Source organism: Pithys albifrons, chromosome 29 (assembly GCF_047495875.1).
Source record: "Pithys albifrons albifrons isolate INPA30051 chromosome 29, PitAlb_v1, whole genome shotgun sequence".
Classification (NCBI taxonomy): domain Eukaryota; kingdom Metazoa; phylum Chordata; class Aves; order Passeriformes; family Thamnophilidae; genus Pithys; species Pithys albifrons.
This window is the reverse complement of record NC_092486.1, coordinates 88,161-104,512: the sequence shown is the minus strand read 5'-3', so window position 1 is coordinate 104,512 and position 16,352 is coordinate 88,161.

Below are 16,352 nucleotides of genomic sequence, written 5' to 3'. Positions count from 1 at the left end.
CCACCAGAACCACAGCTGAGCCAGAGGCGAAAAGAAATCAATCACCCAGCGCCATGTCCACCGAAAGCACAGCCGAGCCAGAGGGGAAAACAAATCAAACATCCAGCACCATGTCCACCAAACCCACAGCTGAGCCCACGATTAAAAGAAATCAATCACCCAGCACCATGTCAACCAAAATCATGGCTGAGCCTGAGAGGAGAAGAAATCAATCAAGCAGCACCATGTCCACCCAAAACCACAGCTGAGCCACAGGGAAGAAGAGATACACAACCAGCACCATGTCCACCCAAACCACAGCTGAGGCAGAGAGGAAAGGAAATCAATCAACCAGCGCAATGTCCACTGAAACCACGGCTGAGCCAGAGGGCAAAAGAAATTAATCAACCAGCGTCATGTCCACCAAAAGCACAGCTGAGCCAGAGGGGAAAACAAATCAAACATCCAGCACCATGTCCACCAAACCCACAGTTGAGCTTGAGAGGAAAAGAAATCAATCACCCAGCACCATGTCCACCCAAACCATAGATGAGCCAGAGCGGAAAAGAAATCAATCACGCAGTACCATGTCCACGCAAACCAGAGTGAAGCCAGAGGGTAAAAGAAATCAGTGAACCAGCATCCTGTCCACCAAAGCCACAGCTGAGCCAGAGAAGAAAAGAAACCATTTAAGCAGCACCATCTCCACCCAAACCACAGCACAGCCAGAGAGGAATAGAAATCAATCACTCAGTACCATCTCCACTCAAACCACAGCTGAGCCAGAGGGGAAAAGAAATCAATCAACCAGCACCATGTCCAACAAAACCACGGCTGGGCCAGAGAGGAAAGGAAATCAATCAACCAGCACCATGTCCACCCAAACTACAACTGAGCCAGAGGGAAGAAGAGATACATGAACCAGCGCCATGTTCACCCAAACCGTGGCTGAGCCAGAGAGGAGAATAAAGCAATCCACCAGTACCATGTCCACCCAAACCACAGTTGAGCCCGAGAGGAAAAGAAATCAATCAACCAGCACCATGTCCAACAAAACCACAGCTGGGCCAGAGAGTCAAAGAAATCAATCAACCAGTCACATGTCCACCGAAACCTTGTCTGAGCCAGAGAGAAAAGGAAACAGATCATCAGCATCATGTCCACCCAAACCGTGGAGGAGCCAGAAGGACAACAGAAACTGAAATCAGTCACCCCTGTCCAGAATAGAAAATCAAAGACCAAATCAGTTCATGTAGTGAATGACAAGGAAGAGTCAGGACCTTCACATCAAGCAGAATAAACAGTCAGAAATAATCACCCGGTCCCTATCCCTGGGTGAGCTGCGTGAGCTCAGGAGAGAGTTCACACGACAGGCAAATGAGTCCATCTTGACCTGGCTGCTCCAAATCTGGGATGCCACAGCCAATGATACAATTCTAGAGGGGAGTGAGGCAAGGCAGGTGGGATCCCTGTCTCGAGATGTGGTCATTGATCAGGGCACTGGAAAGAGGCAGGAAACTCTCAGCCTCTGGCGGCGACTGTTGTCAAGTGTGAGGGAGAGATATCTTTGTAAGGAGGACCTCCACGTACAGCAAGGACAGTGGAACACGATGGAACAAGGTATCCGGTGCTTAAGGGAATTAGCCGTACTGGAGATAATCTTTTCAGAGGATGAGAGATTCCCTAAAAGTCCAGATGGTGTCCAGTGCACGTCCCAGATGTGGTTAAAATTTGCACAGCTTGGGCCAGAAATGTATTCTCGCTACCTCCCAACGTTGCAGTGGAGAGAAGGAGAGGACAAGGTGGGGGCACTGGTCAGCAAACTCAGGATTTATGAAGACACTGTCACTGCTCCATTACGAGCCCACGTCTCAGCTGTGGAAACAAAACTGGCTGAACTGGAAGAGAAGATTAAGGAAGGACTCTTTCATATCTCTCCAGAACAAACGAGAGTCTCTGCCATCAGGACCAGGCGTCCTCCAGCTAAGGAGAAAGGGTACACTCCACGTGGCAATCTGTGGTTTTACCTCCATGAGCATGGAGAAGATATGAGGAAGTGGGATGGGAAACCCACCTCTTCCTTAGCAGCTCGAGTACGTGAATTGCAAAGAGGCACAACTAACACAGGGAATTCTTCAAGGTTGAAGGCTGCTCCGGTCTCTCGTGGGCAAGGCTCCAGACAGTATAGGAATGATGATGTCATGCTCGATCCTCTTGTAGGAACCTCCCGGTCATATTCACAGGGAGAGCGCAGTGAATACCATGACCAGAACTAGGGGGGCCCTGCCTCTAGCCAGGTAGAGGAGAGGGACAATCGGGTTTATTGGAGTGTGTGGATTCGGTGGCCTGGCTCATCAGACCCACAGAAATACAAAGCTTTAGTGGACACTGGTGCACAATGCACGTTGATGCCATCAGGATACGTCGGGGCAGAATCCATCTCTATTTCTGGGGTGACAGGGGGATCCCAACAGCTGACTGTACTGGAAGCTGAAGTCAGCTTGACTGGGAAGGAATGGCATAGACACCCCATTGTGACTGGTCCAGAAGCCCCATGTATCCTTGCCACAGACTACCTGAGGAGTGGGTATTTCAAAGACCCAAAGGGACTGCGTTGGGCCTTTGGCATAGCTGCTGTGGAGACAGAGGAAATCAGACAGCTGAGCACCTTGCCTGGCCTCTCAGAGGACCCTTCTGCTGTGGGACTGCTGAAAGTTGAAGAACAATTGGTACCGCTGGCCACAGCCACAGTTCACCGTCGGCAATACCGCACTGACCGAGACTCTGTGACCCCCATACACAAGATGGTTCGTGAGCTGGAGAGCCAAGGGGTGGTCAGCAAGACTCACTCACCCTTTAATAGCCCCAGTGGCCAGTACGAAAGTCCAGTGGAGAGTGGAGGCTGACGGTGGGTTACCGTGGTCTCAATGAGGTCACACCCCCCCTGAGTGCCACTGTGCCGGACATGCTGGAGCTTCAGTGTGACCTGGAGTCCAAGGCAGCCAAGTGGTGCCACCATCGACATTGCCAGTGCCTTTTTCTCCATTCCGTTGGCAGCAGAGTGCAGGCCACAGTTCGTTTTCACCTGGAAGGGGGTGCAGTACCCCTGGAATTGACTGCCCCAGGGGTGGAAACACAGTCCCACCATTTGCCATGGACTGAAGCCAGCTACACCCCAGCTGAGACAGAGATCCTGGCAGCTTATGAAGGAGTTCGAGCTGCCTCAGAAGTGACTGGCACTGAGGCACAGCTCATCCTGGCACCCCGACTACCAGTGCTGGGATGGGTGTTCAAAGGAAAAGCTCCTTCTACCCATCATGCCACTGATGCCACATGGAGTAAGTGGATTGCTCTGATCATGCAGCGAACCCGGATAGGGAATCCTGATTGCCCTGGGATTTTGGAAATCATCACCAACTGCCAGAAGGTGAGAGTTTCAGATTGTCCTCTGAAGAAGGAGAGGAGCAGGTGACACGAGCTGAGGAGGCCCCACCATATAACCAGCTACCAGAAGAGGAGAAGCGATATGGTCTCTTCACAGATGGCTCCTGCCACATTGTAGGGACAGGCTGGAAATGGAAAGCAGCTGTATGGAGTCCTACATGGGGAGCTGCAGAAACGACCGAAGGACAAGGTAGATCAAGTCAGGTTGCAGAGCTGAAAGCTGTTCAGCTGGCCTTGGATATCGCCGAACGAGAGAAGTGGCCAAGACTTTACCTCTACACTGACTCGTGGATGGTGGCCAGTGCTCTGTGGGGATGGCTGGAGCGTTGGAGAAAGGCCGGCTGGCAGCGCAAAGGGAAACCCATCTGGGCGGCTGAGATGTGGCAGGACATCCCTGCCCGGGTAGAGAAGCTGAGTGTGAAGGTCCGTCACGTAGATGCTCATGTACCCAAGAGCCGGGCTAATGAGGAGCATCGTAACAACGAGCAGGTGGATCGAGCTGCCAGGATTGAAGTCTCTCAGGTAGATCTGGATTGGCAGCATAAAGGTGAATTGTTTCTAGCCCGATGGGCCCATGATGCCTCTGGTCATCAGGGCAGAGATGCGACATACAGATGGGCTCGTGACCGAGGGGTGGATCTAACCATGGACAGAGTCTCACAGGTTATCCATGACTGTGACACATGTGCTGCCATCAAGCAGGCCAGGCAGGTGAAGCCTCTGTGGTATGGTGGATGGTGGGCGAAATACAGGTATGGGGAAGCCTGGCAAGTTGACTCCATCACACTTCCCCAAACACGCCAAGGCAAGCGCTACGTGCTGACCATGGTAGAGGCAACCACCGGATGGCTGGAGACACACCCCGTATCTCACGCCACTGCCCGGAACACCATCCTGGGCCTTGAGAAACAAGTCCTGTGGAGACACGGCACCCCAGAGAGAACAGAGTCTGACAACGGCACCCACTTCAAGAACAGCCTCATAGACACCTGGGCCAGAGAGCACGGCATTGAGTGGGTGTATCATATCCCCTACCATGCTCCAGCTGCTGGGAAAGTTGAGCGTGTAATGGACTGCTGAAAACCACCCTAAAGGTGTTGGGTGGGGGAACTTTCAAACACTGGGAGCTGCATTTGGCAAAGGCCACCTGGTTGGTCAACACCCGAGGCTCCATCAATCGAGCTGGCCCTGCCCAATCAGAGCTCTTGAATACTGTAGATGGAGATAAAGTCCCTGTGGTCCATATGAGAGGTATGTTAGGAAAGACTGTTTGGGTGAGTCCCACCTCAAACAAAGGCAAACCCATCCGAGAGATTGTTTTTGCTCAGGGACCTGGTTGCACTTGGTGGGTAATGCAAAAAGATGGAGAAACATGTTGTGTACCACAGGGGGACCTAATTTTGGGTGAGAAGAGTTTGTAATGTTTCACTGTATATATGTGTGTGTATGTGTATATATATATATGTATATAGTTAAAAAAAGACTATTAATTTAGGAATGACTTGATAGTGTAGAATAAGGGGTGGATAATGTCCCAGTTCAGCAGGTGGGACTGGTTTATCACTGTGTGTGATCAAAGCTATGTATTCTACCCCCTCTATTCATTGCCTAAGAACAATGGACCATTTGCAGCAGCTGCCCAGGACACACCTGACCCCTCAGACTGTGAGCTGGGTGTGAAAGACATGTGTGAGGTAACAGCTGTGATAGCTCCCCTCCCTGGAGTCGTTAGCACCTTCACACCAGCCTGATTGGGCGTGTCTGCTAATGGGCCATCAACTATTCCAAAATACCCCATGACACAGAGTTAGATCACCCTTTGTGTGACTCTCTGCCCTGGGGGAGGTACTGGGTGCTCCCACCTGGACCTGGGGGTACATATCTTGGGGTAAGAAGACCTCAGGGTCACTCATCAGATCCAGAGGAGGACCAAAAACCTCGTCAGGAGGAGACCACCACTTTCAAGCAGCCTGCGACTGTCAGCTGCACCAACAGGTTTTCCACTTTGGACTTTTACTTTGGACTTGGGGGAACCACACGGGGTTCAGCACAGGGAGTAACAAACCCCTTTGTGCTTGTGCCCCAGGGGGCTGGGTTATACTTTGTTGTGAGATGTTAATTTCTGAGCAATCCAAACTGCTTCAGCTCCGTGAGAATCACGCTGATACTTCAGCCTGCAAGGACACACACCTGCTGCTTGTAGGCGACAGTCACTCCTTGCAAGTGTTTTCATGAGAACGTCTCAACTGCCTTCCTGATCTCCAGACATGGACCTCAAAACATCGGGATGAGATAATGCAAACACTGGACTTGTGAGAGATGGGCTTTTAACCAATTAGAAGTTCTAGGGTGTTGGGGTGAGACCTTTTTAGCCAATCAGATGTACCTCTAACCCTGTATAAACCGTGTGCTGTGTGAAATAAAAGGTCTGTACTACAAACTTCATAAGCTGGTTGGTGAAGTCCTTTCTCTCCACGAAAGTTCGTTTACTTTAACTGTTCATACCAACGCCTGATTTTTTTATTCATTGCTAAGAGATGCAGAAAGAGAGAGATAAGAAAAGGTTGGGGTAAAGCTAAAGTTACTTTTAGAAGCAAGGAAAAAGCTTACTAGGAGAAGCTACATTTTTACCAAGATACCCTGAGGGGGAAAACAGCTTCTACTTTTTTTTTTTTTGTTTTGTTCTCTTTCTTTGGTGCTTGTGATCGATATCTCTGCCCCCAGGGGGTGTGGAGTGCAGTCTTTGGATATGTAGATTTGTCGATCAGGAGAAGGTGTTTTGTTGGTTTTCTGGGCTGAGCAAAGTCAGGTCCTGATGTAGAGAGGCTTTCAAAAACTATGGTAGCAGTAACTCCCACAGACAGCGTGGGAGAAAATTTGGGCTTTCCCCGGGCTGGGAAAGTGTCGGTCCCGGCACAGCAGCAGCTCAGCTGGCAGAGAGAAATGAGGAGGTGAGAGAGGGGTGTGAGAAAAGTTCTCTATTTATTAAATATTTCGATGATAACAGAGGTTGTGGAGCAAAGAAAATAGGCAATAAGAAAGGTTTACTTACGTGTTGTGGTACCCTGGCTAAAATCCAATCCCCAAAGCACACCCCAAAATTCAGTTTTCCCCCTCTTAAAGGCAACCAAACCCCACCCTGTGCCGTCACTAGAGGGGTGTCCCCTCCCCTCTGATTGGTTATGGAATGATAAAGGCGGGGTGTAGATAAAAATGGCTCCTTCTATAGGGGCCACCTGGTGATGGGTTTTGGTTCATTTGCATTAATGTCGCAGTCCCTGTTTCCTGGTACAAATCCACGAGCCGCCTGTATGTTAGTAAAAAGAACCCTTTAAAATGCATACATTTCCCCTTGCTGTTAGTAATTTTTAATTCATTTGCTTGAAAAAAACCTGTTTATTTATTTCTCATAGGGGGAAGTAGGGAAGGATTTGTCCGTTATGGCAACGGGTTTTCTCTCTTTCCTTTTCCCTCTCTGAATTCTCGAGGTGTCTCCTCTGAGTTTTCAGAGTGTTCAAAAGAGTTTGGATGTGATTTTTAGCACGTAGCTACAAGCACAATAGCAGGAGTCTTTATGGCAGGCAGGCTCCAGCAGGATGCTCTGGCAGGAAGTTTGTCAGCTTTTAGGAAAATGTTGACAGATAACCTTTGTATGGGATGTTTTTGACAGAGTAACAGTGGAGGAACATTATTTATTGCATCTCTGTATTATCTCATTGTAACATGGGGGATGCACAGGAGTCCCCACTCCTGATCCCTCCTGGGGCCGGTTCTGCTCCTACCCAACCTCGGCTCCTTCCCATGGGGTCCCCTCATGACCAGTAGCCAGGACTGGGGAGAACTGGGAGGTTTTACTGGGAACAGTGGGAGCAGCAGGGTGGTGTTAAAATAAAAATAGGGCTGGGGGGGACATATGACCCCCCCCCCCCCCAATCAGTGCGAGAATGGGGGTGGGTGGTCCAGGTTGGACCTGAGGCCACAGAGAGGGGCTGCAGCCACAGGGGATTCAGGAGCTCTGCGGGGAGAGAAAAGAGGGTGACACTGAGTGTGTGTGTGGGGTCCCTGGGAGGGCACACAGGAGAACAGGACCCCCAGGGACCCCACACCTTCTGGCTCAGGTGGAAGCTGAGGCCCAGCACCAGGAAGATGAAGTCCAACACGAAGCCCCGGTCCCTGTCAGCATTTGCGGCGGGCGGTGTCTGGCAGCAGCTCGAGGGAGGGGGGGCTGGGCGGGTCTAGACCTTCCAAAACTTCTCACTGGCCCTCCAGGATGTACCCAAACCTCCTCCCAGTCACCCCCAGCCCATCCAGGACCCCCTGTATCCTCCTCCCTGCCCCTTTGGGATCCCTCAAATCCACCCCCACCCCCACTAGGACACTCCAACACACTCCAAGCACCCTTAAGGCCCTCCAACCCCCTTCTATTTGTTCTCAGCCCCCTGAGAACTTCCCAAACCCCCTCCCAGTCCCTTTCCAGTGAACTCTGGATGCCCCATACTCCCTCCCCAGTTGCTCCCTGGACCCTTTGTCTTGGTTTTGTCCTGGCCTCTAGCTCGAGCCAACTTTCTTTCCCCTCTCCTTCTCCCCCTGCTCCCCAAAGCAGGGAAAAGGAAAGGGAAAATCCTTGAAAGAAGCTGAGCCAAGTCAGTATATATATATGTGTGTGTATATTCTCTAAATACCTACAATTATGTGTATACTATTTGCACCCACAATAGGGAAAAGGGAAAGGGGAGGGGAAAAGGGAAGGGGAAAACAGGGGTAACAAGAAGAGATGAACAGAAAACCAAAAACAATGGGTACAGAAGACCACTCCCACCCACCCACCGATTAAACCAGTACAACACAAGCCCACCACCACTCTTAGAAGAAAACTGGCTTTCCCCTCTCACGTGTAGGGGGGTCTCACTCCCGGTATTTCCCCATCTCTGTCCCCTCTTTGTCCCCACAGGAGGTTGACATCAGCCAACACCCAGGCTGGGACAGCAGACCTCTCCAGGTCTCAAGGGATGGAGGAAGGGAGTGACCTTCATGAATCCAACTTCCCACCATCCCACAGCTTGCCATCCAATCCCTTTTCCCCTTCTCCCACGGCTTTCCCCTTGTTCTCACTGTTCCTAGCTGTCCCCCAGCTCTCTTTGGGAGCATTTCCTTTCCCTGCTCTCCTAGTTTCAGGGTCTCAGCACTTTCCTAATGAATTTTGGGGTCCCCTACTCTCTATTTCCCCTCTCTCACACCCTTTCCCCATATTTCCCCAATCCTCAGGCCCCCTTGACACTTAGCCTGGAAGTGCCACTCCCCTTTTCCCCCACCTCCTTCTTCTTTCTCATCATCTCCCCAATCTTCAGCACCCTCTGCACTCAGTTTCAGCTTGCCCTGCCTTCCTCTCCCCACTTTCCCTTGTCTTGCTTTGACTACTCCTTCCTTGCCTTTCCTTCCACACACCTCCCAACATTGCCTTGTCTTGCCTTGCCTACCCCACCCTCCTTGCTTTGCTTTGACTACCCATGACTTGCCTTGCCTTGTTTAACCCACCCATGCCTTGCCTTGCCTTGCCTGTGCCTCCTTTGTCTTGTCTTGCTTTTCCTTGCCTACTGCCGAGCTGTGCCTTTCTCTCCCCTCCCCTGCCTTGCCTCTTCTTGACTGCCCCTCCCTTGCCTTGCTTTACCTTTCCTAACCATGCCAGCCTTGCCTTTTTTTTGCCTAGACTTCCCTTACCTATCTCTGTCTTGTCTGCATCATACCTGCATGGGTCTGTCCTTGCCTACCCTTTCCTTCTGTCCCTTGCCTACACATACCTTGCCTGTCCTTACCATGCCCCATGAGTCCCTTGCCTCTTCTTGCCTTGCCTGTCCCTTTCTTGCCTCAGTTTGGCTCTCCTGCATTTCCCTTTGCCTCTCCTTGCCTGTCCCTCCCTTGCTGAGCATTGCTTTGCCTTGCCTTCTCTTGCCTTGCCTACTGCTCCACCGCCTGGTCCTTTCTGCCTTTCCCTTGCTGTGCCTCCCTTACCCCTGCCTTGCCTACCCTTTCTTGCCATGCCAGGGAAGGGGAGGAGCAGAAAACACAAAGCAAGGCCAGGCAAGAAAGCGCTACCCGAAATTAAAGGAGGGGATGGACAGGCAAGGCACTGAAAGTGACAGATGGCAAGGAGGAAAGGAGGGGTGGGCAAGGCAGGAGAGTAGTAGGGAAGGGAAGGGCAGAAAGTTGTAGGCAAGGCAAAGCAAGGCAAGAGAGCAGAAGGTAAGGCAAGTAATGAGAGGTGCAGGGAAGGCAAGGCAGCCCAAGAGTAGGGAAAGCAAGGCTAGGGAGGTGTACACAAGGTAGATAGTGCTAGTCAGGGCAAGGCAAGAGAAGAGGGCAAGATAAAACGAGGTACGGGTAGGCTAAGGAAGAAGAGGCGGGGCAAGGCAACCCATGGAAGTCAATGAAGAGGGAGACAAGTCAACACCAGAAAATTTTAGGGAAGGGAAGGCAAGGCAAAGCAGGTGTAAGCAAAGTAAGACATGCCCAGGGAAAAAAGGGATAGGGAAATAGAGGTAGAAGATGGGTGCAAAAAAGCACTGCAAGACAAGGGAGATCTAGGAAGATAAAGCAAAGATAAGAGAGAGGAAGGAAATTCAAGGCAGGGGATGGGTATGGAAGACAATAAAAGCCAAAGGAGAAGTAGACAAGGCAAGGCAAAGCAAAGGAGTGAGAGGCAAAAAAGGAAAGAGGAGGGTTTGCAAGGCAAGGCAGGTGAGAGGTATGCAAGGGAAGGCAAGGCCAGAAAAGACAAGGGAGGGGTAGGAAAGGCAAAGCAAGAAAGGGGTCCTTAAGTAAAGTTGGTATGTAAGTAATGCAAAATGAAGTGGAGAAAGCCAAACAGCCGGGCCCAGTGTTCCAGGTGCAGAGGATATGGATATAAAGAGCAGTGGACAGAAAGAGCAACCCTGACTTTTAGTTCTAGTACCTGTAGTGTAGAAAATCCAAGGCATATGTACAAGTTTTGATAATTGGCCCCACAATTCTAGGGTGGGCATTCAAGGAAGTGCATTAGAGTGCCTTTCCTGGGGTAGTAAGCAATGCAGTCTCACTGCTTGCAGTAGGATGGGGAGGTAAAACTTGCAACAAGAAATGTCTCTCCCAGTCCACTGTTGTGTAGGAGCAATCCTTGGACTTATGCAATATTGGAGGTGGTAGCCAACTTTGGGGGTTTCTGGCTTCTGAAAGTGTATCCCAGTGCTTTTTCATGGGAAGGAAGGCAGGTAGGCCCAGTGCTTTGGATGCAGATGGTTGGTGGCAGGAGCCAGGAGCAGCTTTCTGTCCTGGCACATTGTGTGGGAGCCATCCCTCAGCCATTGCAATGGTTGAGTTGGTGTCCAAATTATGAAGAGTTAACTTCTGGAAAGGCTCTTGTTTAAGTATGAAACACTTCCCCTAGGACTTGTGCTGCAAGGAAGCAGGTGCCCAGATAATGAAAAGGACAGCAAGACCATTTCTATCACGCACCTCTTTTGTGGGAGCAACCTCCCAACCTCTCACCTGGCCCTTCTGTGAGTTATGCTTTTCCAGAGGTTTTCAATTATGCAGCAGGATACGAGTGCAATCAAATTTATTAGTCCATGGAATTGAGAAGGAGTTGGTGTTGCTTCTCGAGTGCAGTGCCAGTGAGTTTGCACATGAACGGGGAAGAACAGCCAAACCTTTGTGCCCTGGCACAATTCCTTTGAGGGTATTGACGTTTCCAACTTTGAGCTGCCATTTCGCTGGTTTAGTTTGGTTTAGTCATGGCCCTTGACTTCTGCTACCCTACCCCCCCATCGTGTGGTTGTTCCATGAGCAGCAATAGTGCACCGGTGTGTTGCCCGTTCACAGAAACACAAACCGACAGAGTATCAGTTTATGCGGTGCTTTATTTGCTGGGCCCGGGAAACCTGGGGACTGTTGTCCTAAGCCAGGATTCCCACGAGCCATTCTCGAAGACAGCTTTTATACCTTTTCTACAGCGTTGTACGTGCACAAAGACACACGGTCTCGTTCATAAATCAGTTACATAGGTTATATGTATACAATTGATGTCTGTCTCCAAGGGTTAAAAATCTACCACGCTCGTCTAGCACAGGATTCTGGTTAATTAGGCCCCCATCACCAAACCTTTTACATATGTTGATTCTAATCTTATCTTTAAGCAACAGTTTGTTTTCTTCCTCAGGTTCTATTTACTTCACTAATCGCTTTAATTATTGTCCTGCTGTTCCTAGCAAGTTCCCAATAGTTTCTGGGCCCCCACTACTGTTTCAAGTTACCTCACCACAGGCCCAGTTAAACCCCGTAAACCTTAGCATAACTACTTCCACAGTTAGATTTACAAATATATTTGTAACAAGGGGATAACAGGTAAATACCAACTGAAACCCCGAAACCTGCACAACACTGCCAGGCAGCAAAGAAAGAGAGGAACTGCACAACTGCACACGTGCTGCCACCCTGGTGGAAACACTGTGAAGTAACAACTACAACCCTGTAATTAAAACACCCAAAATAAAATATCCAAAAAAGGCACACTCGTTATCGCCACATCCACACTCAACAACAAATAAACAATATCCAAAGCAACATGAGCCCACATCCAATCACTTACCGAACCCTAAATCACAAAAAAAATAACACCACAACACAAACCACAGTAAACCACACCCACCTCATCCCAAAACACCCTCCCCAAGCCTGTCCTGTAACTGTAGCAGGGCATTCTGGTGGGAGGCGGCACTATGGGCCGGGTGGGGCCATGGCTGCAAGGTCAGGATTGGGGTTAGGGTTAATGACCATTTGGATTAAGGGTAGGGCTAAGGTTGGGGTTAGGGTTAGTACTAGTGGCAAGATTAGGGATTAGGGTCAGCAGCTGTGTTGGGGTTAGTGGCAGGATTAGTGTTTGTTTTAGGGTTAGGATTAGGGTTAGGTTTTGGGTTAGTGTTTGTGTTAGGGTTAATGACAGCAGTAGTGTTTGTGTTATGGTTGGGGTTAGTTACAGAGCTAAGGGTTAGAGTGGAGGCTTAGAGTTAGAATTAGTGACAGGGTGAGTGAGAGTTAAGGTCAGGATGAAGGTTGGGGTTAGTGTTACTGACCAGGTGAGGGTTAGCATTAATGACAGGGTTAGGGGTTAGAATTAGCATTAGTGACAGGATTAGGGTTAGATTTATTGACGTCGTTATGGGTTATGGTTGGTATTTATGACATGGTTGGGGTTAGGGCTAGTGTTAGTGACAAGGTTGGTGTTCAGGGTTAGGGTTTGATTTATGATTTGTGACAGGGTTAGGGGTTATTGTTAGGAGTTAGGGGTTAGGCTTAGGGTCAGTGATGGTGAGCGTCAGGTGTTAGGGTTTAAGGTCAGGGTTAATGCAAGGATTAGGGTTAACAGCAGACTTATATGTTACGTTTAGTGTCAGTGGCAGGTTTCAGATTAGAGTTATTGGATTACTGACAAATTTAGAATTTAGGGTTACAGTTAGGATAAGAGTTAAGGTTTGGTTTAGGGTTAGAATCTGTGACAGGTTAGTGGTTATTGTTAGGAGTTAGGATTTGGGGTTGTGCTTACAGCTAGTGACAGGGTCAGGGCTGGTTTTAAGGCTAGGATCAGGGTTAGGGTTAGTGACAGAGTGTGCTGGTTTAAAGGTAAACCAGCAGGAGAAATGAACTCAACATGAGAGAGATTATAAGTCAGAGCTACAATTTAATGACAATATTACAATAAATACACTGGCACAAAAGGGAAATTGCTTTCAACTCACAAAGCCCAGCAGTATAACCCAGTGTCCTGGGGCACAAACCCAAGGGGGTTTGTCTGCCCTTGTGCTGAGACCCCCGTGGTTCCCCCCAAGTCCAGAGCAAAAGGAAGTGAAGAAACCTGTTGGTGCAGGCGAGGGCTGTGGTCTGGTCAAGAGCGGTGATCTCCTGCTGTCGAGGTCCTGCTGCTGCTCTGGATCCAACGAGAGGTTCCCAAGGTCTTCTTACCCACCACTTATGTACCCTCAGGGAGCACCCAGTCCCTCTCCCAGGGCGGGGACTCACACAATGGGTGATTAACTCTGAGTCATGGGGTGTCCCTGAACTGTTGATGGCTCATGAGCAGCCACGCCCACCCAGGCTGGGTGTGAAGGTGCCAATGACTCCCTGGGCAGCTGCTGCAAATGGTCCATTGTCCTTGGGGAATGAATAGAAGGGGTGGAACACACAGCTTTGATCACCCACACACAGTGATAACTGGTCACACCTGCTGAACTAGGACACAGGGTTAGGGTTTGTCTTATGGTTAGTGTTAGTGACAGGGTGTCTTGGGTTGAGTTGGAAAAATGCCAGCTGCTCAATACAGAGAGTTAGAGCCTCCCTCCCCCTGCTGAGAAAACTGGAAACTCAAACCAGGTTTATATATTTATACAGAAAGGAGAAAATTAAAAGAAAACTACAATATAACACACACACAAGTTAGATATAACAACAATTTTCTACTTCCCACTGAAAACAGATTCTATCACTCTAAATTTATAAAGCACCCCAAAGGACACCAAGCAAGGAACAGAAAGAAAGAATAACAATAAAATGTTCACTTCCCCAAATTAAAACAAAATGCAACACAGCAATGGCAGCAGCAAGGCCCATTTCAACAGGTCAGCAGCGTGTCCTGTCTCTACTGCAGACATGATGCAAAGTGAGAAACAGCTCCTACTCTACTGTATTTATATCTCAGTTTTGCACCATCTGGTATAAAATATTTCTTTGGTTGCTTAAGTCAGGTGACACCTGTCTCTCTTAATCTATGTAGCCTCTCTGGGCCTGCTGAAACTAAAGGCCTGGCTGAGGCCCAGCTGAAACTAAAGCCAAAACTACCACACAGGGTTAAGTGTTAGGATTAGGGTTAGTTATAGTGTCACTGTCTGTGTCAGTGTTAGGGTTAGGGACAGGGTTAATGTAACCGTAGGGAGGCGGGTTTGTGACCTGCAGAGACGACTTCACAGAAGTTAGCAGCAACAGGCTCCTTTATTCTTACACACACACACTAATATACATCTTTAAGACTGTGACCTTCCGCAGGTGCTGACACTTTGGCACTCATTATTGGTTAACAATGTTGTTTATATTACAAAGCCCTTCATAATTGGCTGACCATGCACATCTGCTGAGAAAGTCGGCAGCAGCCATTTCTGATCTCATTAATTAGTTCTTAAGGCTACAGCACTTATTTACATAGGCAGTTCAGCATATGGCTTGCTTTCTAGGTGAAATACCATATAAAATTCCAACAGGTTAAGGATTAGGTTTAAGGGTTAGAGCTTGATAAAAAGAAGTCAAACTCAATAGCACAGCACTTTTATGCCACCATTTCTGTTTATTCGCTGTCAGGGTCGTGCTGAAGATATTTCTCCATAAGCACTTTTGCTGAAACAAAGATGTTGCAAGTTTTTATACACTTTAACATCCCAAATGCCTCCCTGGCTCGTTAATCAACAGGTATTTTGGTAATTTTGTCCTGTCTGTTTCCATGGTTCAAGACTGTCATCTAGTGTGTGTTATCTGGAACTACAAAGTCTCAGGTGCTCATTTTACTTCATCCCACGAACCCTTCATCTGGTTCTCCTCTGTGTGAACCTCCACACTGACAGTCTCTTATACGTGCACCATCTGTGAGTGCTGAACTAATAGTTTTATATGTTGTTGTTACAAGGCCCCATCAACTGTCTTTAGGTAATGATAACCTAAACTACCTCCAGCTAAACAATCCCCCAGTGATTTACCTCTCTAGGCTGTATTGGTCACTGAAACTAATTCAAACCACAGCTGTGTAGTTTGCTGATCTCCCTAACTCTTCGTTCCCTCTCTTCAAGCAATGTTTAGCTAAGAGCTACCAAGTTGCAAAGTTTAAGCAATAATGGTAAAGTACACCATTTTTAGTATTCTTAGGTTATAATTGAGACTATCATTATGTGACCCCTTTCAGGTCAGTGACAGGGTAAGGGTTAGGGCCAATGACAGGGTCAGTGGTCAGGGTTAGGATTAGGGTGTTACAGTTTGAGCTGGCAAAATGCCAACTGCCTGGTACCCAGTCAAAAAGTCCACTCCCAGAGCAGGAGAGTGAGGGAAAACAGCAGAAACGAGGCTTTAGACACAGTGAGGTTTTTATATTTATACAGAGAATAGGAGAGCTTAACACAGAATATGAAATAGCACATAGTGACAGGAAACAACAACAGGCTCACCGAGGTCGCCCCAGCTAACAGGTGAAACTCCAAGCCAACCAAACCCCCTCCCCAAAGGAAACCTCCCAGCAAGAGGGAAAGAGGAATTAACAGGAATGTGCTCACGTCCCCGGGTAAACAGACGTGGGACCGGCAGCAGGGCCTGATATCAGCAGTCAGGGAGCGGGAACCGTCCTGGTCAGAAGCAGGGACTGAAGAGAAGAGAGACTCCTCCCCCCTTGCTTGTTATACTCCCCGACACTTCCTGATGATGTCAGATGATATGAAATACCTCTATGGCTGCTTAAGTCAGATGATACCTGTCCCCTCTAATCTGTGTCACAACCTTTGAGGCCTGCTAAAAACTGAGGCCTAAATGGGGACCTATGCTGACTAAAGCCAAAACTACTACACTAATACTTTGGCAGATGCACAGAAATCTGTGGGGAACAGCATTGGGTCGCACCTCGCCAAATCTAACAAACAGCTTGTGAAGGAGGTTGCAAAGGTTACTCAAGCCCTTGCAGCAGCGGCCAATCCTATCAATACTAAATGTTTTAACTGTGGAGAGCCTGGACATTTTAAGAACAATTGTCCTAAAGTGCAAGCACCGAAGCCGGTTCCACCTGGCTTATGCCCCAAATGCCGAAAAGGCCGGCATTGGGCGACCGAGTGCCCATCCCAATTTGATCGTCAGGGTCGGCCCCTGACACCAGCCCC